The 26215-nt window shown below is 37.1% G+C and overlaps 1 long non-coding RNA gene across 1 annotated transcript in view; it reads right to left on the minus strand.

The window, feature by feature from the left end:
* Window positions 1–3447: 3447 nt before the first annotated feature.
* LOC128662483 (uncharacterized) overlaps window positions 3448–26215 on the minus strand; it is a 28084-nt gene continuing 5316 nt past the window's right edge. Inside the window, exon 2 of the long non-coding RNA XR_008402790.1 lies at window positions 3448–4268. This is a non-coding gene — a long non-coding RNA (uncharacterized LOC128662483). The remainder of the gene's footprint in view (window positions 4269–26215) is intronic.

Consider the following 26215-nt stretch of genomic DNA (forward strand, 5'->3'; position numbering starts at 1 on the left):
GTTTAATTCATTTTTATTGAGAAAGTTTTTGCTGTTTAACAATAAACGTTTTTCACATTAAACATTGATAAAATTACAGAACTCAAACACCATTCGTGCTGAATCAATATCATATAATGTCTATCGTTCCAGTCTTTGAGTGTTCTGTATCAAACTCCTGGGTTTTTGTCTTAGATTTAAATGGGTGTACATTTATTAATAATCTATTAGGCTGTATACATTCATTTGCAAGCAGTATTATTATGGGCAGGGCAAATTTAACTTATTGCTTATATGGTGTACAATTGTGGTGTTAAAAGTTACACCAATGTATTTAAATGTACAGCTTACTTATCCTTATTGCAAATATAAGAAAAGGTTTAATGACGCACACCTGGGTTTTTTTTTATTTGAAACTAAGTTTTGCTCACCAGTTAGTCCTCAGTGAGCAGTTAGTTAACATTCAGCTACTTTTCCCTTTCATCTGCACAATTTAAAAAAAAAAAAGGAAAAAACAAAGGCAATTAGCATCATAAGTGCTGATCACACTTTGCTTTATTGTGATCTTCTGGGATTGTGGAGTTTCCCCATGATCAAGACATTTCCATTGAACTGAGGAGGAAAATAAAGTGACTGTGCCTGTACATACTAGATGCACTCTTCCTTGCAAGTATCAGGACATGCATCATGACTTTTAAAATGGGATATGTCTACAGAGGAAAATATCTTCCTTTGTTACATAGAGATGTTCATGTGATCTTTTCTTGATAACTTTTTACAGCTATGCTGCATCACCATCAAGTGGTTCAGCATTTGGGTAACGTGTCACTTTAAATAGCACGCCCAATTCTGACTTTAAATTGGTTTGTTGTGTAATATTTAAATAGTTGCATATTTATCCACATTATACATTCATAAACACATTTTCATATAGAGCTCTAATTTAAGTAAGGTGAAAGCAGAGACTGTATTAGTAATGTATTCAGATAGGTACAGACCAAACTGCACAGAAGTGCGGCCAATCTCAGACAGTGGGGCCAAATTATCATTGTGCCAGCTGACATGATCCGCTGTAGCGCATGATGTCCGCCTTGTCTGGTCTACTACTACTTCATGGCTGGGCTGTTTTTGTTCATAGATGCTTCCACTTCACAGTAATAGCACTAGTTAATCTGGCAGATCTACTAGATCAGAACATTCACAAATTGACTTGTGGCAAGTTTAAAGTCACTGAGCTCTTCAGTACAACTCATTGTACGGTAATGTTTGTCTATGAGAATTCATGGCTATGTGCTGGATTTTATGCACATTAGCAATGGGTATGCATGAAATTCCTCAACGCAATAATTCATAGCACTGGCACCACCACTTGGGTTTTTACATAAAATAAATGTACTTGATTATACATAAAAAATCTGATAATCACTTATTATAACCAACTTAACAAAGTTTTGATTATAAATGGACATCACGTCGCACCTCTCTGATACAAAGATATAAAATCCTTAATGTTGGTGATTTAGGAAGGGGAAGTAAAGCTAAATGGGGAACCATAACATCTTTGCTTAATATAAAATATGTAGGAAATAACAACTCCCAAAGCCTCCTTTTAGCATTTCAGCAAATTATATTTTTAAAATTTTGCTTAAAGTGAATGTAAATTTTGATGCTAAAGTGACCCTGTTTTTAAAAATTCAATAAAAACAGGGGCACTTTAATTCATCAAAATTTACATTTCACTCGTTGTGAAAAAATACCTTTTAATCTTCACAGCAGCTCCAGCTTCCTCCGGTCGTCGCAAGCCATTTCTGATGTCAGAAATAATGGATAGGTCATCCTATAATCACAACTTGCCCCCCTGGGGGACTCAGTGTCTGATTCAACGCCGTGATTGGAGGAAGCCGTATTCCTCATTTTAGACGCAGGAATAGGCTTTGCAACGGGCGGAGGAAGCTGGAGCAGCTGTCAAGATTAAAAGGTAAGTATTTTTTCACAACACGAGTGAAATGTAAATTTTGATGAATTAAAGTGCCCCTGTTTTTAATTGATTTTTTAAAAACCGGGCACTTTAGCATAAAAATTTACATTCACTTTAAGCAAAATCTTTAACTTTCTTTACTCCTAACAACATCAAATATACAAAGTAACACTTTTTTTTTTTTAAAAGAATTTTTTATTGAGGTATACAATAACATATCATATATTCAGGCATATCACATAACGCACGTGTAATTAAATTACAAATGAGGATGAAGTTTACAATAAACATAAACAGGCCCATTTATCAAGCTCCGTACGGAGCTTGAAGGGCCGTGTTTCTGGCGAGTCTTCAAACTCGCCAGAAACACAACTTATGAAGCAGCGGTCTAAAGACCGCTGCTTCATAACCCTGTCCGCCTGCTCTGAACAGGCGGACAGGAATCGCCAGACATCAACCCGATCGAATACGATCGGGTTGATTGACAGCTCCCTGCTGGCGGCCGATTGGCCGCGAGTCAGCAGGGGGCGGCGTTGCACCAGCAGCTCTTGTGAGCTGCTGGTGCAATGTTAAATGCGGAGAGCGTATTGCTCTCCGCATTTAGCGAGGTCTTGCGGACCTGATCCGCAGTGTCGGATCAGGTCCGCAAGCCCTTTGATAAATGGGCCTGCAAGTATTCTGTTATCTTAAACAGTAAGAAACAACTGAGCTGAAGCAAAGGCCTAAATGGATGTGATGAGATATGAGAAATGGTACCTCATTGTATTTATTCAAGCAAGTTAGCTTATGCAAAAATATCAATGAATAGTAGTTTACAGTAATGTGTTAACACTACTATTTAAGAGTTGTAGTTTGGGTATATCAGCGGTCAAGAGCCGCTTGTAAAAAGGGGGAAGGGTGAAAGTGGTGGTTGTTATAGTTGTGCAGCCTCTAATGAGGCTGTGTATATTAAATTGTTACGGAGTGAGTAGGCTAGAAATTGTATGGAAACCAGAGGTACTGAGTCTGTCTGAGGTGTTAAAAAGTATTAACCGAGTGGCTATCTTCTGATGTAGTGTGAATCTATGTCAAGATAAGTTTTATCATAAATGAGTTATAGGGATTAGGTTACCAAGAGAAGAGCAGTGAGGGAATAGTATATGTGTTAGGTCTGAGATTGCCTGGGTACCACTTCATAATCTACATAATAATAATCAGTATGTTACACTTATCACTGGAATTAAGTATTTCACATTCAAGGCCTTGGAGAGCAAGAATCAGACATGCACACATGATGGAATCTAAGCCTGCTCTAATTTATTCTTAGCAGGGCTGGATTATATATTACAAATCACATACATGTAACGACACAGAGGGTCTTCATACACGCCCCCTAATACAAGTTAGGTAATACAACTTAGCAGACATAAAGTCATTTGTATAAGACTGGAGAAATTCATACTTGAACAACAAGATAACATAGGAATGTAAAAATGCTCTTAGCTGCATGGTTACATTAGTAACAAGATAAGGATTTTACTCCCTGAAGAACAATGTCATATAACAAAATACAGAAAAAAAACAACAGTTCAATATCAGTACAACAGTTCATAATTAGTTTATCATGGCTTCTTAGATACAAAATGGCAGCACTATGGTTATATATATTCTAACATTCCACCCTTTTATTCTAACAGAATAAGATACCATAACAATTATATAATATTTAAAACAGATAACAGCTATATAAAAGGCACAGACAATTAGTAAATCTCTTAATACCAATGTAAGCCTAATACTATGGTATAACATGAATCTGTGTGAGAATACTGTATATAAATCCATACACTTATTGCTATAATAGCCAATAGGGCACAATTTGTCACTTCATAATAGTACAGTCTCTCCAAAACTCTCCATCTACCTCCCAGAATCCCCGAACTACTGATCTATCTGCTCCAAGACCAAGCCAAACCCCCACCTACCCCCAAACAGCACTGCATCTTTATTTCTCAACCTGCATAGCTAGCATCCTCCAATATTACCAACAGTTTCTTGCTCTGTACTCTCCACACAGTGAAGCATAACATGGGAACAGCATAAGCATCTCTGGGTGGCCGCTTATCACTTTAAGAACTGTCTTTGTCCTCTTAGAGCTCCACCTCCATCAGACACTCTGCATCATTACCATAGTCCACTTGCAGTAGGGGTGCCTTGCACATTAGAAAGTGTCCATCTGCAGGTACATAATGGAAGTATGATGGTTTGTTCATGGGGTAGACAAGGGAAATAGGTGGATCCCATAGCAACAGATACTTGATTCAGAAGAAGTCTAATTAGGAAACAAAACAGCACAAGATGAGCACGCACTCTGATCCAATCACAATTATACACAACATAACTTTTCTCTTTTCTAAGCATCACAATTTCCTTTAATACCTTAATTTATCATATGTCATCTAAATCAAGGGGAAAAAAATATTGTGGGTATATAATACAAATTAAATACATTTATTGCATTTCTAAAGAGAATAACTCACAGCTACTCTATATAATTTAAATGATACCTTAAACATGAACACTAAACAAGTAAAAACTACTAGACTTCAACATGAAGCTATATAACTATGCTAGTTAACTTGTGCTAAAGCTTGCAAAACAATAAAAAATAAAACAGTCAATACAAACTTTTTCTTTAAAATTTATTTCTTCACATTTTCTCTTTGAACTACTAAAAAATAACCTAGTGATACTTTATTCTGTAATGTTTATAAATCTCCAACTATGATCTTAATAGAATCCCACTTCTGACACCAGAACGGTTAGGTCTGAGATTGACAGGGTACGACTTCATAATCTTCATAATAATAATCAGTATGTTACACTTATCACTGGAATTGAGTATTTCACATTCAAGGCCTTGGAGAGCAAGAATCAGAAATGCACACACAATGGAATCTAAGTCTGCTCTAATTTATTCTTAGCAGGGCTGGATTATATATTACAAATCACATACATGTAACGACACAGAGGGTCTTCATACATGCCCCCTATTACAAGTTAGGTAATACAACTTAACAGACATAAAGTCCTTTGTATAAGACTGGAGACATTCATCCTTGAACAACAAGATAACATAGGAATGTAAAAATGCTCTTAGCTGCATGGTTACGTTAGTAACAAGATAAGGATTTTACTCCCCGAAGAACAAGGTCATATAACAAAATACAGAAAAAAAACAACAGTTCAATATCAGTACAACAGTTCATAATTAGTTTATCATGGCTTTTTAGATACAAAACCACACTCTTAGTGGGGTGCAGTATAAAATAAAATGACAATTTTCCATTCCTCTGTCCAAGCTCTGAGCTCCGGTTTTCCGGACACATATAAGATAAGAAACAAAATGAGATATGCTATTACTTGAAGCTCAACCCATTGTAATATGTTGTGATTTAAAAGCACAAAACCAGCTACTTCTTATATACGAATAAACCTGCAAATGCAAATTCTCCTACATTTTTATACTATGTTATTGGTATAACAAGTCAATGAAAAACCATTAATCTAAAAACAATTTTCCAGTGTACTATCCCTTTAAGGACTGACCAATTAAAATATGCATATGACATATAATTTAGCCATGATTAGGAAACTTGTATTATTTACCATTAAAATTTTACTTCTTTACTGTATCATAACCTGCATATAATTAAATAAGAGCCATCACAGCACAAATAATATTACATAGTAATATTTTACCAGTTTATATTAAAATTAAAAACAACTCTAAAAATGTTTTAGATACATTTAATAACCTTTCTTTTCTCCACAACTCTACATAAATCTTACACATCTCCACATAACATACTTAAATCAACCTATTAATCACATTCCAGAAAAACTCTCTTTAATTTACCAAAACATGACCTAAAATCTCACACATCATCATACTTACAATTTCTTTAGTTCACTTGCAAATACACACACAGTTATCAGCTTTACCCTGATTAATTACCAGTCAGAAGACACAGATAAAAAAACCAAGAAATACACAGACTGCATATCTTAAATCTTTCACTGAAGGCACTCATGACAATGCATTCTGAAGCCGTTTCAACATAAATTAAACTTTGAAAAACACAGGAAACACATTTTATAAATGCTCTACCTCTGTAAGGAAAACATACATTTATTAGTGACAGAATAACAAGATAAAACTCTTTACTAAGTTCAAAATGTATTTTTATGAGTGTCCAAAATTGTTCAGAATGGCCATTTTCAAACAATTTAAGACATCTAACAAATAATTAGACAAGATAATAAATTCCTTTAAGCTTCAGTAGAGAGCTTTACAAGTAACAAAAACACAGTGAAACACTTCTAACACATAAATTACACAGAAAGGGTTTTCACATACAACGCTATTTTTCAGGATACATCCTTTAAACTCACATTACAACATTTTAAGAGTTAAGTTAAAGAATCAGTCATAAATTAGTCTCCGTCAGCAAACTAAGGTCTGTGAGTCAGTTTCTGCGCAGCGTCTCATGAGACTATTGCCAAGAGCTCTTGCAATATATATATATATATATATATATATATATATATATATATATATATATATATATATATATATATATATATATATATATATATATATATATATATATATATATATATATATATATACTGTATATCTCTCTCATCACATTCCTTCACATTCAAGCAACAACAGACTAAACATTTTACCTTGAGCAAATCCCATATTCACTTAATACTTGTATACACAAAACAGCACAATACAATACACACAAATAAACATCAATCAGTGAGTACTCAGCTCCAGTGACATCCATTTCTATCTATATATATTAAATATGGTGTAAGACTCAAACTTGCAGGGGAACTATTAACCCTTTAAATACCATACAAGTCTCAAACTTGCAGAGGGACTATTAACCATTTAATTATCATACAAGACTCAAAGTTGCAAATTAACTATTATAGTGCCAGACTTAAAATGGCAGAGGGACTATTACAGTACTCAAGACTCAAACTTGCCTGTGGTCAATACAAGACTCAAACTTGCACAATAAATTGTGCTAGGACTCAAACCCACACTTAACCCCTTACTATTTCCCCTTAACGCCGGCCAGACCTCTGGACCAAATTCACAGAGGGAAGCAAGAGATTTAAACACTTCTTCTTACTTACCCAGTGTGAATTCCATCTTCTGACACCAGAACTGTTAGGTCTGAGATTGCCGGGGTACCACTTCATAATCTTCATAATAATAATCAGTATATTACACTTATCACTGAAATTGAGTATTTCACATTCAAGGCCTTGGAAAGCAAGAATCAGACATGCACACACAATGGAATCAAAGTCTGCTCTAATTTATTCTTAGCAAGGCTGGATTACATATTACAAATCACATACATGTAACGACACAGAGGGTCTTCATACACACCCCCTATTACAAGTTAGGTAATACAACTTAACAGACATAAAGTCCTTTGTATAAGACTGGAGACATTCATCCTTGAACAATAAGATAACATAGGAATATAAAAATGCTTTTAGCTGCATGGTTACATTAGTAACAAGATAAGGATTGTACTCCCCGAAGAACAATGTCATATAACAAAATACAGAAAAAAACAACAACAGTTCAATATCAGTACAACAGTTCATAATTAGTTAATCATGGCTTCTTAGATACAAACTGGCAGCACTATCATTATATATATTTCTAAAAATATGTTAGTTGGATAAACGGGATGCGAGGGGGGGTACCGGAGAGGAGGGCTCTCCCCAGTGAGGGATAAGGAGTTCAGATGGCTAAGATATAATATTTATATCCATGTCCACTAACCCAAAGGTGTATGCTGGGGACATGGTTGAGGAATATTTAGGGAGTGGGCTACAGGTATGGTAGTATGATGTAGTAGGAGGGCCAAATTATAGGGATTAAGAAAATTCATATGAGAGATGAGGCCCAGTTAGGGGGGCTTGGGTGTATTTAGAGTAATTCAAGGATCTAAATTAGAGTGAACTCAGGAGTAAGTTACCTTCTAAATCTAGTTAGTATGGGAGATTATGCTAGAGTGGGGAGCTAAACTGGTTTGGCCAAAGCTATGATGACATAGGAGAACAGATAATTACATCCACTGTGAAGAGAAATGGAAAATAACATAAGAATAACAATGAGTAATAAACTTTTATGTTAGATCATAAATCTCAATTAAGACTTAATTCTAAGGAGGAAGTAACATTTTAATAAACTGCATAAACCAGTAAAATCTAAAACAGTAGCAAAACTACTAAAATTATGAGTTGAAACTAGGGTTCCTGCCTGTGTCCCCAAACCTAAATCATATGATGTATATGTGTCTGGAACTACTTCATTGGGTTCATTATATTGAGAGATCCCTGGGTCCAGATCTCTGTATCTGCAGTGAATGGGATAAAAATTATATTATTTGCAGAAACCGATTGTATAGAGATTGTCTGGGTAGGAATTGAACCGGGGGCCCTAGAGGGGTGTATCATGCAACACAGAGGACAAAGTTAAAACATGTGCAACCTTAATTGCTTCCCATATGCAAAGAAATAAGTATTAGCCTAGATATGACTGTGAGATAAGGACTTTTTTTTTTGGATATGTTCAGCTGAATGTCCCAGAGAAGCCTGGGGTTTAAGCTAGAGAGATAATGTAATTAAAATTATGAAACTATAGACTCTGAAACTGTGATGATTCTAAGACTAGTGAGGTTCGGAATAGAATCCAACCTGTGCCACCATATCCAAGCAGTAGGGTGTGTTCGGGCCTGTGCCCATGTCCTCAGTTTCGAAGTATTAAGCGGGCCTCTAAGACTGGGAACTGGTAAGGGTTTAGCAATTGCGTGATTCATATTATTAGGCTATCCTCTTGTCATATAGAATATAAGTAAGAGTAGGGGGATCTACTATGAGCCCGGGTCAGTGTGACACATAATATGGGTAGTACCTATAATAACACTCATTAAAAGAAAACCTTTAACTAAACATGAACTTTAAACATTTAAAACCAAGGTCATAATCACATCTATTTAGAAATTTATCATGTAAAGGATACATTCAGAGTCGGATATTAGGTCGCATTCATGGCATGTAAATCATATAGCAGATCTAAATAGCCCTAGGTGAAGTTCAAGGTCTCTAGTTAGAAGAAGCAAGCTAACATGCATTCAGGAATGTTTTCTGGGATGTATGGCTTCTTTTCTTTTAGAATGCAGAGTTGGTCTACTAGGGAGTGGGTCCCACTCAGGGGCCGAAGTGTTTAGTGATTTGGGATTCTCTGGTTTGTTGGTAGCATCAGATGGTTGATGTAAGCTGAGCGATTGAAGAAGTTTCATCCCCTGGTCCAGGGAGGAGATGTCATATGAATGATCACCGTGTTGAAAAAAAATCTTCACTGGAAATCCCCATCTATACTTTACGCCGTGTTGGCGTAGGGTTTGGGTGAACTGTTGGAATGTCCTTCTCTTGCCTATAGTGTGGGGGGAAAGGTCTGGGTATATTTGGACAGTGTGATAGGGCTCCTTCAGGTTTTTGTTAGCAAAAGAGGCCCTGAAGATTTTTTCCTTGAAGGTATAGTAATTAAGTCTGATAATTACATCTCTTGGGGTATCTGATGTATTGTTTCTGGGGCGGAGAGCCCTGTGGGCTCCTGGTCTGGTAGAGTGCCCAATAGTTCTCTGAAAAGGCCAGTGATATACCCTGGGAGCTCTGAGTTTCCAATGTCTTTTTTTTTTTTACTTTATTTATAGCAAAGACTGAAAAAATTACAACGTCAGTTGTCAATTATAAAACAATGTGTCACAATCAATAAAAAAATACATATATATTTAAGTGATAACAATAAATGCCAGAGTAAGGGTCAATAGACCCCATACATTAATACAAGTCATAAAAATGATATATATATGGCCGACTACAAGTACATGCGGTAACCAACTACACGTGTATCATATTGCTAATCATTCTTCTCCTTTGCATATTTTTTACCTTTATTCTCCCCCCAGAAAAAGAGACAAACAACAAAGAAAAAAAAATAGGAAGAGAAAAAAAAAATTTCCCTTTCCTCTTCCCTCTCTCTCTCCCCCCCCACCCTCCCTCCCCGTCTCCCCCGGACAGCTCACTCAGTATCCACTGCCCATTCTCCAGGAAAGTGGCCCGCCAAAATATTCATCTGAACAAACTCAGAATTTCTAAATGGTTTAATTAATTTTTTTTAATGTACTATAAGGGCAGGGATCTTACAAACACCTTCCATTTTTTTAAAAATACAGCCAGATATTTATCTTGTGGGTATGGTATATTAAACTGCTCTGTTGTGAATTGATTAATCAAAGCCATTTTAAATTGTGCCATTGTAGGTGCAGAGGATGCTTTCCACGATTTAAAGATAAGATTACGTGCTGTTAAAATTATAGTATTTATCAGACTATAGTTCTTAAATATTCCCTGGAATTTTACCAGAAAGAAAATTTCAATTGGGGATAACAAATGATCCAATTCCCAAACTACCGTCATCCAGAATGTAATTTTCCCCCAATATTGGTATATTTTAGGGCAGCTCCATAAACAGTGGTATAGATCTGCTCCTGTGGACGAGCATCTAGAGCATGGAACCTTCGTCTTCTACCATTTAGAAAGAACAGCAGGTGTAAGGTATCTCTGTAGACCGACTTTTATCTGCGACTCCCTCCATGTTGTTGGGACCCAACTCTGTTGAATTATTTTAAAGCTCCCAGTAATGGTCTGCTCATTTATGTCTGGGAATTGAGTGACCCACATTGCAACCATTTCGCTCACTTGTAAGTTTGACGCTTTCTGGTTTAAGAGTAGATACAATGGGGAGATTGCATATATTCCGGCAGCGTAAATAGAGATCCTAGCCTGAAGTTCGCCCATAGTCCAATTATTCCCATATTTTGTGAGCAATTCTTGAAGAAAATGCCTGACATGAAGGTAGGCATAAAACTCACGTGCACCTAAGTCAAATTGGGTTGCAAATTCTTGAAACAATAATGGATGGCCTCCTGCTTCTTGTATTTGTCACATGGTTTTAAGACCTTTTGACTCCCAATCTTTAAATATCTGATTAGAAAGACCTGGACTAAACTCTGGGTTACCAACTATGGGTAAGTATTGTGAGACATAAGGAGAACAATCTAATTCCGTACATAATCTTTGCCAAGCCACAATAATATTCTTAAAGGTAGACAAATAAAATATATTGGATGGAATTGATGTAAGTGGACAGTGAAAAATAGCTTTCAGCTGAAAGGGAGCCACAATTTGGGATTCCCAGATAAACGAGGAAATTTGATCCTTCCCAGTTAGCCAGTCTAATGCAAATCTAGCTATGATTACCAGGTTGTATGTCTGGATATTAGGGAGTGCAAGGCCAGCCGATATCTTAGAATTCATAAGGCTATGGGAAGCAATCCGCGGTCTCTTTCCATTCCATAGAAACTTGGAACATGCCTTATTATATATAGTAATATCTTTTTTATGTAAAAACCAAGGGATATTTTGAAAGATATAGAGGAGTTTTGGAAAGATGACTGATTTGATCAAAGTCACACGGGCAGATAAGGATATAGGTAGCATAGTCCATTCCTCCAATTTTTTCTTACAAAAGTCCAGCCCCGGCCTATAATTTAACCTATACCATTCTTCCAGGTTTCTGGATAATCGTAGGCCAAGATATGTAATCTGGGAAACCTCTAGGAAAGGGTGGTTAATATAGAGTGAGGGGTTTTTATATATCCACATTAATTCTGATTTTGAGGTATTGATCTTGAACCCAGAAATCTCCCCGAACTCTTGAATAATAGCATGTAAGATACGTAAAGTGACCTTAAGGTTAGATAGAAATAATAGGAGGTCGTCCGCATAAAAAAGCAGAACCAATTTCTCATCCGCCAATGAGATCCCATCAAGTTCTTGTCTTAATCGGATGGCCAGAGGTTCTACACTAAGATTAAATAGGAAAGGGGAAAGTGGGCAACCTTGTCTAGTCCCTCTGAATAGATCAAATCGTTGAGTGGATGTGTTATTGATAATAACCGCAGATGAGGGGGCACTATAAATTAACCGTATATAATTATTAAAGTTTCCGGAAAATCCAAATTGATCTAGAGCGGAGAACAGATGGTCCCAACCGACCCTATCAAAGGCCTTCTCCGTGTCGACCGTTAGTATAGCCTTATCCATACTTTTGTAGGGATCCAGAAACTTATACTTATTCCAGAAAGACTCGATCAGAATTAATAGTTTCCTCGTATTTCTTACGGGGTTCCGCCCAGGCATAAAACCAGATTGGTTCTCATGGATTAAGTCGCCCATTTGGGGTTTCAATTGTGAGGCCACGATAGCTGCGAGCAGCTTATAATCGGTATTTAGGACAGAAATAGGTCTGAAAGAACTTGGCAGCTCGGGGTCTTTGCCTTTTTTGAGAATCAACGAAATGTTTGCGGATGTAAAAGAAGAGGAGCACCTCGTATTCTCTGAAAAGTAGAAATTAAATAACTTAGCTAGTATAGGTGTCACCTGAGTTTGCAAGATTCTGTAATATTCAATGGGAAGTGCATCTGGTCCGGCCGCTTTGTTGGATTTCGCGCTCTTAATTGCCCATATTATTTCCTCTTCGATGATGGGCGCATTAATAGCATCTCTGGCCTCTATGGATAGTCTTGGCACATTGATCTTTTCCCAAAATGCGTCTTTCTTATCTAGCTTGAGGGGGTCTTGTCTATACAGATCTTGAAAAAATTAAAAGAATACTTTTTCAATATCAGAGTGTTTCGTATATCTTATAGCTCCTTGTTTGATAGCAGAAATTGCGTGTCTGGGAGAGGATTTAGCTAATCTGGCTAAAAACTTAGCCGATCTACCTGTAAATCACTGTGTTGAAAAAAAAATCTTCACTGGAAATCCCCATCTATACTTTACGCCGTGTTGGCGTAGGGTTTGGGTGAACTGTTGGAAAGTCCTTCTCTTGGCTAGAGTGTGGGGGGAGAGGTCTGGGTATATTTGGACAGTGTGATAGGGCTCCTTCAGGTTTTTGTTAGCAAAAGAGGCCCTGAGGATTTTTTCCTTGAAGGTATAGTAATGAAGTCTGATAATTACATCTCTTGGAGTATCTGATGTATTGTTTCTGGGGCGGAGAGCCCTGTGGGCTCCTGGTCTGGCAGAGTGCCCAATAGTTCTCTGAAAAGGCCAGTGATATACCCTGGGAGCTCTGAGTTGCCAATGTCTTCATGTATACCCCGAATCCTAATGTTGTTGAGGCGTGACCTGTCCTCTAGGTCTGCCAATTTGGATTCCAGGTCTAAAATCATTTCTGAGAGATTTTGCGTATAAGATAGAAGATTCACATGGTCCACATTTAGATCCTCATGCTTCCTTTCAAGAGTCTCTGTCCGCTCCCCAAGTGCTCTTGAGTTTGCTGACAGATTGTTTGAGATCTTGCTTAAGGGATGTATAATGAATATCCATTTTATCCGATAAAGCTTTAATGGAATCTAGGATAGAAGATTGTGAGGAGGACGCTCTGTCTAGATGTGGATTGTTGGCTTTATGTTGTCCTTTGAAGGAAGTGGTGGACTCCCTAGAGTCTTCATCCGAGACCTCTGGATCGTATTGATTTTTACTATTGAAGTGGTCAGCTAGGGTTTGTTTAGGGTTTTCTTGGTGTTTAATTTTTTCCTCTTGGCATGAGCCATCTTAGATAGGAGTAACCTCTTTGTATTGAAGAAAGAATATAGCGTTATAGGAATGACTAGTAGCCACCTTGAAAATTTTGAACACTGAGGAGAAGTATGTCTGGCACCCCTGTCCTTAAATGATTAGTATTGCATGACCAATCCCGTCATTCAAAAGGGAAGGAAAACTGAAGAAATTAAGTTGATTCGGGTTATTAGGTTAACCATATGAGAGATGAAAAGAAGCACTTTTAATCTTCTTAAGATCTTCAGACTATCAGTTGGTAGGGGTCTGCAGTATAAATCCCCCCTCCCAGGGAAATGCCTCCGATCAGCGAAGTCGGAAAAAGGAGTAGGGGTATGACCCATGGGTAATGGGCCCACGGGAAAGAGAGGAGGAGGGTCTTAACCTAAACGGAGAGTGGGTTGATTAGATCCTGTTTAGTGGGCCCTTTGGAAATATATCAGTAGGGTAATTTGTAGGGATGTAGAAGGGAGTCTGGGAGCACAGCCAGTAATACAGGGGATACGAGCCACAAAAGAGTTTTAGTTATATCTGTTATATCTGTCTTTGCTAAGAATTGTTTCTATTTACATATACTTTACACGTAAAGTAAACCTACAGAATTTTCTTGCAGGTTCTAAAAACCTAGGTTAAGTCTGCTTTGTATTTACACAAGGTGTTTTGGCTAAATATACAGCAAACAGCACACTGGTTTATCTGAGAATGTGTTTTAAATAAGAAGAAATTTTAGATAGTACTCAAATGAATTAGGCCACAAAATTAATATACGGTATGTACCAAAAATATGTTTTGTCTATATTAGTTTTATGAGTACGCTATTAAGATTTTCTCTAGTTAGGACTTATCCAGCGGGATAAAATATGGCGTGAAGAAAGGGAAGGGGAAAATTAAATCAAAACAGATATATTTCTGTAAACACATCACTTTGGAACTAAAAACATATTGTATGGTTCTTCTCACTAACAATCACTAGAATATACACACACACTATATTAACACACACACAAAAAATCTGTACGCAGTTTCTTGTTTTTCACAATCTGTTTTTGTTCTTTATATTGGTTAGCACTATATTCACTAGATACATACACTTTGTATTATAGATCACATTTATTTATGCCTATTCCTATATGGAAAGATTTATTATCCACACAAACACTCGATCCCCAACAATGCCATCAAAAGCAAAAGATAAGAAATCCAAAATGTTGGATAATAGCATTGAGAATATCTCTGATCCACAAAGCAGTCACCCTGACCATTCTTCTTTAATGATGCAACTATCAGAGTTTCCCCCCCCCCCCCAGCTAGATAGTATTAGAAAAGAACTAGGCGGTATAACAACTGAAATTGCAGCGATAGCATATGATTTAAAACAGTTTGCGTCTAGGCTAGCAGCAGCTGAAGCCAGGATCTCTAATATAGAAGACCAGCTTAGTATTCAGGAAGACAAAGTAAATAAACATAACAAAATATTAATGCTAACAACTAAAATGGAGGATATTGAGGATTGCGCCAGGCGCAATAATATTAGATTGCTCGGTCTCCCCGAGATCCCAGACTATAATGACCTATTATTTTTTTCCTCTCAGCTCCTACCACAAATGTTAGGCTTTCCAAAGGAAAAATTACCTATAGCCATAGAAAGAGTACATAGAGTAGGCCCGAAAAGATTCAACCAAGATGGTTCTCCCCAAGATAGGATGCTTATATTCAGAGTTTTAAACTTTCAAGACAAACTAGAATACTTTCAATATTATCGTGAAAAGGCACCCTTAACTATTGATAATCATAAGATCTTACTTTTTCAAGACTTCTCAAATGAAACTCAGATCAAAAGGAAGGAGATGTCTCCTTTTTTTTCCTTAACTGATTGATAAAGGTTACAAAGTGAGGATAATATATCCGGCTAAAATAATAGTGGAGAATAATGGTAATATTTGTACACTTACTGGTTACATGCAAATGTTATCCAGGTTATTTTAAATTAGGCTTTTCTCTTTTTTTTCTCTTCTTCCTCCCCCCCCCTCTCCCTGGGTTATACCCACCCTGTTTCTTTGCTTTAATAGGACAAAAAATCTTTGGTTGAGAAGGTAACATGACAGGATTACTTAAGATTTTATCGTGGAATGTAGGAGGGATAACATCTCGCATAAAGTGCAAACAGATTATATGTCAACTAGGTACACACTCTCCTGACATTGTATTCTTACAAGAGACAAATCTTAAAGGGACATGAAACCCAAATATTTTCTTTTGTGATTTAAAAAGAGTATGCCGATATTACCGGGGGCGGAGCCAACAGCCAGAGCTGCTAGACGCACTTCTCTAGAGCTCCTAGGCCTCAGCTAAAAGAAATATATATTTTCATTAAAAGAACACACTACTCTCTCATAAGATCAACTACTATCTAGGTCTCAACCTAAGATCACCTGGCCTGAGTTGGATCGGGTGACTAACTTTAAGAATATTGATATTTTCTAAGGGAAGACGCCACACCATGGGAAGTGAGTTGTTTGGGCCCGACCTCCCCGCTCCCGACTCTCGTCTTAATTTCCGACTAGACAGGACATAGGGTTCTTTGTAATATGGAGAAGGAGTATGAGCTTCTATATACCCTGATTCTGGACCTAGACCGGCGGATGACAAAAGGTTTTCTGGACCTTTCAGACACTTTAAAGATGGCGATGAGAGAGGGGACCGGTATGGTATTGGCTAGCAGAGAATATGGAGACGTGCAGACAGAAACAGCACAGGAGCACCTATTAGTGCAGGATTCCCCACCCTCTCTGCTGTACAGCTGCGATGTAGATTCCGGAGCCGCTCCGTTATGCAATCGCAACCCGCTCCTCGCTGACCACTTTACCTCTGCACTAAACGTAACAGCCGCTCCGGAACGGGACTTGCAGAAGGCGGAGGTGCGACAGATACCCGATTCCAAGCCAAGCCTTATGACCGGTGAGGTACGTGGGCTTTGTTTGACCCTATCTCAAGAGGAACTCACTGTCAATTATTCAGGAGCGAGTTGGTCATAGATTGCGGCACAATTAGATCAGATCCCACATATTACAAAGGGCCAGCAACTGCCTAGACTCACGCCACCTCTCGCAGCAGCTCAGGGTTTGATTCGGATGCCTAATACTCTTCTGCTGGCATACCCTACTAGTTCAGATATGGTGCAGTTTTTTGGTTGTTCCCCCGCAGTTGCGGAGGTATCTCATCTCAAATTCTTAATCACAAAGGTCTGTAATTCCACGTCCAGCACACCTCAACCTGCCTGTATGTCACACCTAAGCCATAGCACAAGGACTGGAGTAGGGTAATGTAGAAGTTATGTCAGCGAGGCCATTCCCTCCCGCCCCTATATAGGGCTTCTTTACATGCATACCTGCTGGACATTTTAATGAGAGATAAATTATTTGTGCCAACTGAAGAAATCTCACGGGACATTTGTTGTTTTGAATTATCTTTATTGCTTATATGTGGCCTGATTATTTACAGTGTTATTAGTTGAACTCCAGTATTTCTCAAGTCAGAGCTTTATTCACCTTCAGTCCATACAACATCTTTGGTCAATCTTGTCTTACGGCAGTGATGTGAGCTGGGAGATCAGCTACCCTGTCAAGATAACGCCTTTCAAGCCTGAAAATTCCTGTTTAACAGTTACCCTATGTTATATTCTAATGAAAAAAAAAAAAAAAATTCTTGTAGGTTGCAGGGAATGTTGGACTCTACATTATGTATGTTATGACTAAAGCTGACACTATAGTTTGCAGTCCCCACATTTATATTTAGAAGTGCTTTTCTTATATATCCCTAAATAGACAGCACACTTGGCTGTAACAGAGAATGCTATATCTCACACTATAAGGTTATGTTATCTACTGGACCCTGGATATGATATGACTTATTATTTACATGTAACATAATTTAACTCCACACTGTCTGGTTGATTTTTCTAGTTATGCTATTTTTTAATGTATAGTTTCTCTCACAGGTGTATCTATTCTAGCAACATGATGTGTGAAGTGTGTGTTGTCTTTTTCCTTCACATGTATATATGCAATCCTTTAAAAGTTTAAAAATTGTAATGCATTAACAATTATGTATGCCTAAATTGTAGAGCTGGGTTAGTGTTCGCATGTTATTCCTCTGTATTTTAACAGTTAGGTATGGTTGAATACTCGCTGAGTGCTGTTTTTGTACACTTCATTAGCCTAATTATTCTAGTGCACCTTATTATTGGCAATGTGCGCCATATTACTCTAATCTCCCACCACTTTAGCTTGTCAGAGGATCTTTAATATTACAAGATAGGGAGGATGTTGCAGTGTATATGGATAATGTATGTTTACCCAGAAGGTTTTTGTATGCTAATTCAAGCTTGTTCTGCTGGTTGCGGCCGGGCCAGTGGAATTGGCATTATACAAAAAAAAATGCAGAGGGGTCTCCTCTCCTCCCTTTCCCGCCGGTACTGGTTGCCTGCGGGTCATACCCCTACTCCCTTTTCCCATGTCGCCGGTAGATGGCATCTCCCCAGGAGAGGAGCTCCTCTAGAAGCCCTCTATATCTTGTTCTCTACTATATGTTATATTATTTATTTTATATCTCATATTTCATATATCCTGATACCCTGCTGTGAGAATAATTGTTCCAGAATGTAATCTGATCCATATTACACATAAAAGTCCAGGGTCTCCGAGCAGGTGCCTATTTAAGCATATGTATAAAGTTCAACTATAAAGATAACTGCCTGGATAATTTGTAAACCCCAATAGAATTAATAGCTCCGTCCCCCGCCCTTATAGCTATTGTTCACTCTTATTTTAGGTGAACAAATAAGCGGTATTAACCCGCTACAGATATCGCTTTGTCATAAGTTGCTCTTAGTCTTCTGTCTCTAAAGAAAATGAGGCGCTTTGCCTCTTGTTCACGTATATCTCATAGGAGCAACTTGTTTTGGCCCCTTATAATTTGTCAATCTTCAAATAATAAATACACTTATTTTATCTTTAATATACCACTCTATAGGAAGTATAATTTTCTTGGGATGTTTAAATTCTTTCATTATATTATGTATTTACATAAGGTAACAAAAGGAAAAATGAGGTAATGCTTGATTTTGTGTATTTGATTTCGTATATGCATACAGTATCTTCTATATTTTTTATGTTTGATTAGTGAGATACATGCATCATACTTGAATTAAGATCCTTTTATTCTCATATTTGTGAAGGTTTCAGTATTCAATAGATAAATAATGTCATGTATGTAAAAATGATCACTGTAATGCAAAATGTACATTATGTTCATGTATTTTCTTTTTCTTGTTTTGCCTCAATAAAAATCCTTGATTCAAAAAAAAAAAAAAAGAGTATGCCATTTTAAACAACTTTGAAATTTACTTCTATTATCTCATTTGCTTAATTCTCTTGACATACTTTGCTGAAAAGCATATCTAGATAGGCTCAGTAGCTGCTGATTGGTTGCTGCACATAGATGCCTTGTGTGATTGGCTCCCCCATGTGCATTGCTATTTCTTCAATCAAGGATATCCAAAGAATGAAGCAAATTAGATAATAGAAGTAAATTGGAATGTTATTTAAAATTGTATTCTCTACTTGAATCATGAAAGAAAATATTTGGGTTTAGTGTCCCTTTAAAGATATAGAACTTCCTAAATTAAAGTCACGCTGGGTAGGAAGAATAATCGCAACCCCTTGTATGAGACGCAAATGTGGTATAGCAATTTTATTTAACAAGAACTTGGAGTATCAAGTTATTAAAACCGAATGTGACCCTAATAGTAGGTTCATAATAATACATATTTCCATCAGAGGTCTTGTATATATTTTTTGTAACGTTTATGGTCCAAATAATTTTTCAATACTCTTTTGGGATACAATTAAGAAGAAATTATACCCATACTGTAACTCTAAATTGATAGTCGGGGGTGATTTTAATATAGTACTTTCCCCTAGAATTGATAGAATGTTCCCCCAAAAAGGGACAAGATAATAAAGGACTAAATTTCCAGACACTTCCTCCTTTTCATGCGAGTCCAAAGCTTATTCTACATTTTCTAGAATAGATTATATTTTAATATCGGAGCAGCTTTTTTTGGCTAATTTAAGACCCATGATTCACGGCATTATTATCTCAGACCATGCGATAATTTTACTTATATATTCAGGTCAAAGAGAGAACACTCAAAACTATAGTTTTATATTTCCTAGGTATCTAACTAAGAATAATAAATTCATTTACTGGTTAAAAATGCAATGGCAGAAATATTATCGAAATAACTCCTCTTATCTTAAAAAAAGTGAAGTATTTTGGGAAGCCTTTAAGGCGGTCCTTAGCGGCCAAATCAAGTCATATATGTGTCACTATAAAAAGAAACACAATGAAAGAAAAACAATTATCTAATCAAGTTAAAAACTCTTTTAACCGCTATAAACTTCACCCTACTCAGAATAACTGGTTACAGTATTCTCAGAGCAGAACTGAAAGAGATATATATTCCAAACAACAATGTTTAGCGGCAGAGTTAAAACTTATGAATCGCTTTAAAGGTTACTATGGTCACTCTGCTAAATATCTGGCACAACTTACCAAGATTAATAAGAGCAGAAACTTTATATCTGCTATTAAGGATGACCAAATCAGATACACTGACAATAAAGATATCAGAGCGTTTTTTTTCAACTATTTTCAGAAACTATATGCAGCACAAGACCCAGATACTAACAATAGAGATCAGTTTTGGTCTAACTTAAAAACGCTGCAACTCTCCTTAGTAGACCTAGAATATCTTAATGCCCCAATTTCTAAAGAAGAAATTTTGTTTAAGATTAAAAATGCTAAAATGAAAAAGGCGGCTGGTCCTGATGGGATCCCAATAGAATTCTATAAAATACTCACTGAAGAGATTAGTGATTTCCTTCAGGTTCTTTTTAATAACTATTATATAACCACCGCAAGTATCTCCAACCATTTTTTTGCAGCAAATATTACGTTAATTCCAAAAAAGGGAAAGATTCTCAGTATCCCGCCTCCTACAGAACTATATCTGTTCTGAATGCCGACTATAAAATACTTCTATTATTGCGAACAGACTCAAGAGTTTCTTACACAAAATAATCCACATAGATCAAACAGCTTCTAATCTTCGAAAAGTTGAAATTTTATTAGATTATTTCTGGAATCAGAACCCAATTAAGAAAGAGAATAAGACATCAGGTAAAGATAGAGCCATTTTATCAGTAGACGCGGAGAAGGCCTTTGATTCAATATCTTGGGATCATTTGCTATACTCGTTAGAACATTTTGGTATCAAAGGACACTGCTTCCAATTTATTTCTAAGATCTATACAAATCCTTACTCTTCGCTTCTTATAAATGGTAATCTTTCGGAAAAGATCTTTTTATGACGCGGCACGCGACAAGGGTGTCCACTGTCCCCCTTGCTATTTAATATCTCCATTGAATCACTGGCCATTTGGTTACGTCAGGAATTAGTTGGAATAAGAATTGGTACATTGGCTGTTAAAATCTCGCTTTACGTAAACGACCTGCTCATTTTCTTAGAAGATGCATCTAAATCTATCCAGAGAATCCTTCACATTCTAGCATTTTTCAGTTCTTTTTCGGGATATAAGATAAATTTTCAAAAAAGTGAACTCTTGTGGATTCAAAAATATAAGGAGAGTTATATTGATCATCCATTTAAAAATTCAGATAATATCAAATATTTAGGTATTACACTTCACAAGAATCCGAAAATGTGGTATAAACTAAATTTTTACCCAGTTTTTGAAAAAGCCATTTTAGACCTTAAAAACTGGTCCAAATTCCCTTTATCCCTTCTAGCTCGAATCAATTTAATTAAAACAATTTTATTTCCACGTATACTCTATTTATCTCAAAACTTGCCTTTATTTATTCCTAATAAAGAGATCCGTAAGTTTTACTCCGCATGTTCAGAATTTTTAAGGGAAGGACATAGGGCACGCATTTCAATAGCAAAACTTTCTCAAAAAAAGACGAAAGGTGGACTCGCTCTCCCTGATATTAATCTGTATAATCTGTCTTTTTTAGCTAAAATAGCACTAGATTGGCTCATGGAGTCAAATAAAATGTCTTCAGTAGAGATAGAAAGTACCCTTATATCTCCCTTTTCCCTAAAAGCTATTCTGCACTGCCCAGTTATAAAACTTCCTATAAATATATGTAATCTATTATCATTTAAAAATATTATTATTGCTTGGCAAAAAATCTGTAATATACTGGGTATAAATTATAGATCTTCGGCTTTTTTACCGATCCAAGGGAATCCAGAGTTTACACCTGGTATGCATTGTTCAGTATATCAAATCTGGGAACAAAAAGGACTTAAATATATTCATCAAGAACTTTCTTCTTCGGGACAAATTCTTTCTTTAAACAATTTAATAGCTTTGAACTTCCTAGGCATAGTTTATTTGCGTATTTTCAAGTACGCCATTATATTAAATCTCAAGATTGGAGCTATGATGGGGTTATAAGTGGTCTGAGATAAATGAGTGAATTAAAAAGTTTGCTGCAGGCAAGTTTACAATCTCTCTTTTATATAATATAATGTTAGCTAAACAGGGACAGGGATGCTTTTTCACAAATTGGTCACGTTTTGCTTACAGTACTTTCCTGCTTTGGAGTCCTCTCATATTAATCACAGTTTTGCTGCAGTAGAAAAACTAATTATACCAGTTAGTTGGAAAGAATCACACAATAAGTTACTCCAGAATGTATATTTAACCCCTCTTAGATTATCCAAATTTTCTTCAGCTATCAAACAATATTGCCCCAAATGTCGTTTTGAAAACGCAGATATTTTACATATGTTTTTTTACTGTCCAAAAATACTCCAATTCTGGGGTAAAATTAATCACTGGTATAGAAAGACCTACCAAGATAGTTTTAAAACTCAAGCCTTCCATGTTATTTTTTAATACATCCTAATGTAGTAAGGTTAAGTTGAATCATTTCAGATTATTGAATACTATAATCTTGGTGAATAGACTTTTAATTTTGAAAAATTGGAAGAATCTGCTTCCTTTGAGATTCTCTGATTTTTGTGAGTTGCTTCTCCAACAATTAGTTTTTGAAGCATATAATATTTTATTTTACTTTAAAGGCAGGGCTGAAGAATTCTTCAAAACTTGGAGTCCGTTAATTATGCTATATCCCAGTAAAGTACAGGAACAAATTCTGGCCCCTTTGGGTTACTCAGAAGATTATGATAAGTTTTTTTGGAAAAGTTTATAAGAAATTAAAACGCAGGGACCTATAGGGGTCATGTTCGGTTTTCTATAACAACTGAGGTAGTGGTGAGGGACGGAGGGTATAGAGGGAGGGGCGCACTCTGTTCCCTTCTTCTTCTTTTTTTTTCTCTTCTTCTTTCTCCTTTTAGTTATTTACTGACTCAGTACAAAAAGCTCCAACAAGTATGGTATTATTTTTTCCTTTTATCACCTCAAGGACTATTAGGATATTTGTTGTTAATTCATGATGTTGTTTATAAGTCTATGTTTTTTTTTCTTTTTTTTCCTTCAATGAGATACTGTTTTAGTATATGATATACCCTGTGAGGTGCAATGGTAAAGCAAATGTGCTTAATTCATTTCTCTGTACTTGGTTGGATTATAAATAAAAATTGAGTTTTAATTTCTTGGTTTGTGAGGACCTAGTGTTCAAACAGGCTTCCCGTCCTGATATGATGTGTTTTTAGATGAGGGGGATTTTATCTCAGACCCGTAAGTGTTGAGGCAATAGTAAAGATTTTCAGGGCAAGGCAGCACAGATTCAAGTACTACTTTAGGTAAAATACAGTTACTCCAATTGCCTAATTCTCCTATACTGTGGGAGTAATTACAGAAGTCAGAGTGCTGAGATTTAGAATGCTATCCTTCTTCTGCAGTATACTGGTTCAGGTTGTGCTCTCAAGTAATCCCTGTCTGAGCAAAGTAGGTATCCTAAGTCTAGTCTCCCTGAGGTGAGCATGTTAGAGAAGGGCTCTGGTCAGTATGCTAATATCTACAGTGTCAAACCTCAATAGGCACTTTATTTAGATGACATTGTGGAGCGTTGGGTGAGACAAGAATCCTGTATGTGCCCTGGAGAGAGTCCAACGGCAGGTCTGTGATGAGCTGCGCACTACACAGCGTTCTGTGGGCTGGAGTGGAGACCAGTTAAGATGGCGGATGTTCACGCTCTTTCAGGAGCATTCAGCAGTTCCTCAGATGAGTGAGGAGACTGAAGCCGTGAGCTGCTCCGGGGTGAAGACGTGCACCATGCTTTCTGCAGGAAGAACAAAACCGATTCGGCTGCTTCTGATCTGAAAGCGGGTTCAGCCCACCACCGCCGTTGTAGTGCTGTAAACTCGTGCTCCCTCTCTCAATGCTCAGTGGGAGCTCTATGGGGATGCTGAAAGGTTTGGGGGATCAGTAGGGGACCAAATAATAGTGTTATTTTAAATTTTGGGAATGTATTGGATATATTTTCACCGGTTTTGTGGAGGAGCTCTGCTATGTAACATCCACTCAGCTCCATGATAAGCTCCGCCTCCAAAGTAACACATTTTAATCAATCAGCAAACAGCTCTGTTTAAAACAGTTAATGCCTCCTCTTTCTTCTTTGTGCTTTTTCTGTATTTCTTTTGGGTTTCCCTATTTTTCAACAACACAAATACAGTTTAAAATATTACAGCTCTAGCAACTAATTATGAAGGTGCTTCTCCACAGAACCTCATAAATAGCATTTAACCTAAAAAGAGTGCGCTTAAAGGGACAGTCTACACCAGAATTTTAATTGTTTTAAAAGATAGATAATCCCTTTATTACCCATTTCCCAGTTTTGCATAACCAACACAGTTATAATAATATACTTTTAACCTCTGTGATTATCTTGTATCTAAGCCTCTGCAAACTGCCCCTTTTTTCAGTTCTTTTGACAGACTTGCAGTCTAGCCAATCAGTGCCTGCTCCCAGATTACTTCACGTGCACGAGCACAGTGTTATCTATATGAAATATGTGAACTAACACCCTCTAGTGGTGAAAAACTGTTAAAATGCAATCTGAAAGAGGTGGGCTTCAAGGTCTAAGAAATTAGCATATGAACTTCCTAGGTTAAGCTTTCAACTAAGAATACCAAGAGTACAAAGCAAAATTGGTGATAAAAGTAAATTGGAAAATTGTTTAAAATTACATGCTCTATCTGAATCATGAAAGTTTATTTTGGCCTAGACTGTCCCTTTAACCAAGCATCTGTAAATACAATATTTTTAATATATACTTTAAATTGCACTCAGGATCTTTACACAGATTAAACTGACAGCCTTGTGCTTTCTTTTCTTTTACAAACAATTTTGATGCACCCCCTATGGTATTTTTTCCCCGTTATGAGCTGTATGATACTTTAGTATTCTTTCTTCCCCACACACCTCACCTACTCAGTTACCAGGCACCACTGGCTCTATTAGTACTAGCTGTCTAAAATATACTGCACAAAGCAAAGAAGAAAACAATTTTCTGTTTACATCAGAACTAAAGTGGACACAAAAATTTAAGCAAACTACAGTATCCCTTTAATCCTCAAGGAAGCTGTAGAGAGGCTTACATGAGCAATATGTGCCACATCAGTGCCCAGAATTGACCTTGGGACCTCCAGTCTCCGAGTCATTTACCTTCCCCCTTGAGACACTGGCACTCTGGCTCCACCTGCCTGCCAGCTGCAGGCAGTTACCCAATCAATATCTCTATAAAAGGCTGCTTCTCAAACCACTCTCTGCCCTGACATTGTGGTGTAGTCCCATTGTTTGTGCCCCTAATCTGTTACTTGTGTTCCAGTTGTATTGGTGATTTTCCTGGCTTCTGAACTCAGCTTGTTTAGAGTCAGACCATTCTCCTTGATTTCCTGTGTTTAGAGAAAGATCAGTCTGTTTCCTGGTATTCTGAACTTGGCTAATCCTCTGACCATTCTCCTGGATTACCCCTATGTTTGGTGAAAGATCGAATGCGTCCTGGTATTCTCGGCATGTATCTGGACTTTGTTGCTGTTTTATGCTATTTATCTCTGCGTGTATCTCCTTGACCTTGTCCAGTCCTCAGCCCTAGTGAGGGCATTACTCCAGTCCTCGGCCCTAGAAAGGGCACTCCAGTCCTCATCCCTAGGTAAGGCATTATTCCAGACTTCGGGCCTCAGTGTGGGCACTAGTCCTGCTAAGCCCTGTGGTTCCAGCCAAGGCAGTGTGCTCTGCTGTCAAGGCACAGATCCAGCTCCTGTGTACATTCACATGCTAAGGCACAGATCCTGTGTCTACATTATCTCCTGCCAAGATATAGATCCTGTTTCAGTGTACACTCATCTGCTCAGACCCAGTTCCAGCATAATTTCACCTGCCTTGGTACAGTTCTGTGTACAGCTGCAGATTCCAAGTCCTATGTGTCCTATGC

This window comes from Bombina bombina, chromosome 6 (genome assembly GCF_027579735.1).
Source record: "Bombina bombina isolate aBomBom1 chromosome 6, aBomBom1.pri, whole genome shotgun sequence".
NCBI lineage: Eukaryota > Metazoa > Chordata > Amphibia > Anura > Bombinatoridae > Bombina > Bombina bombina.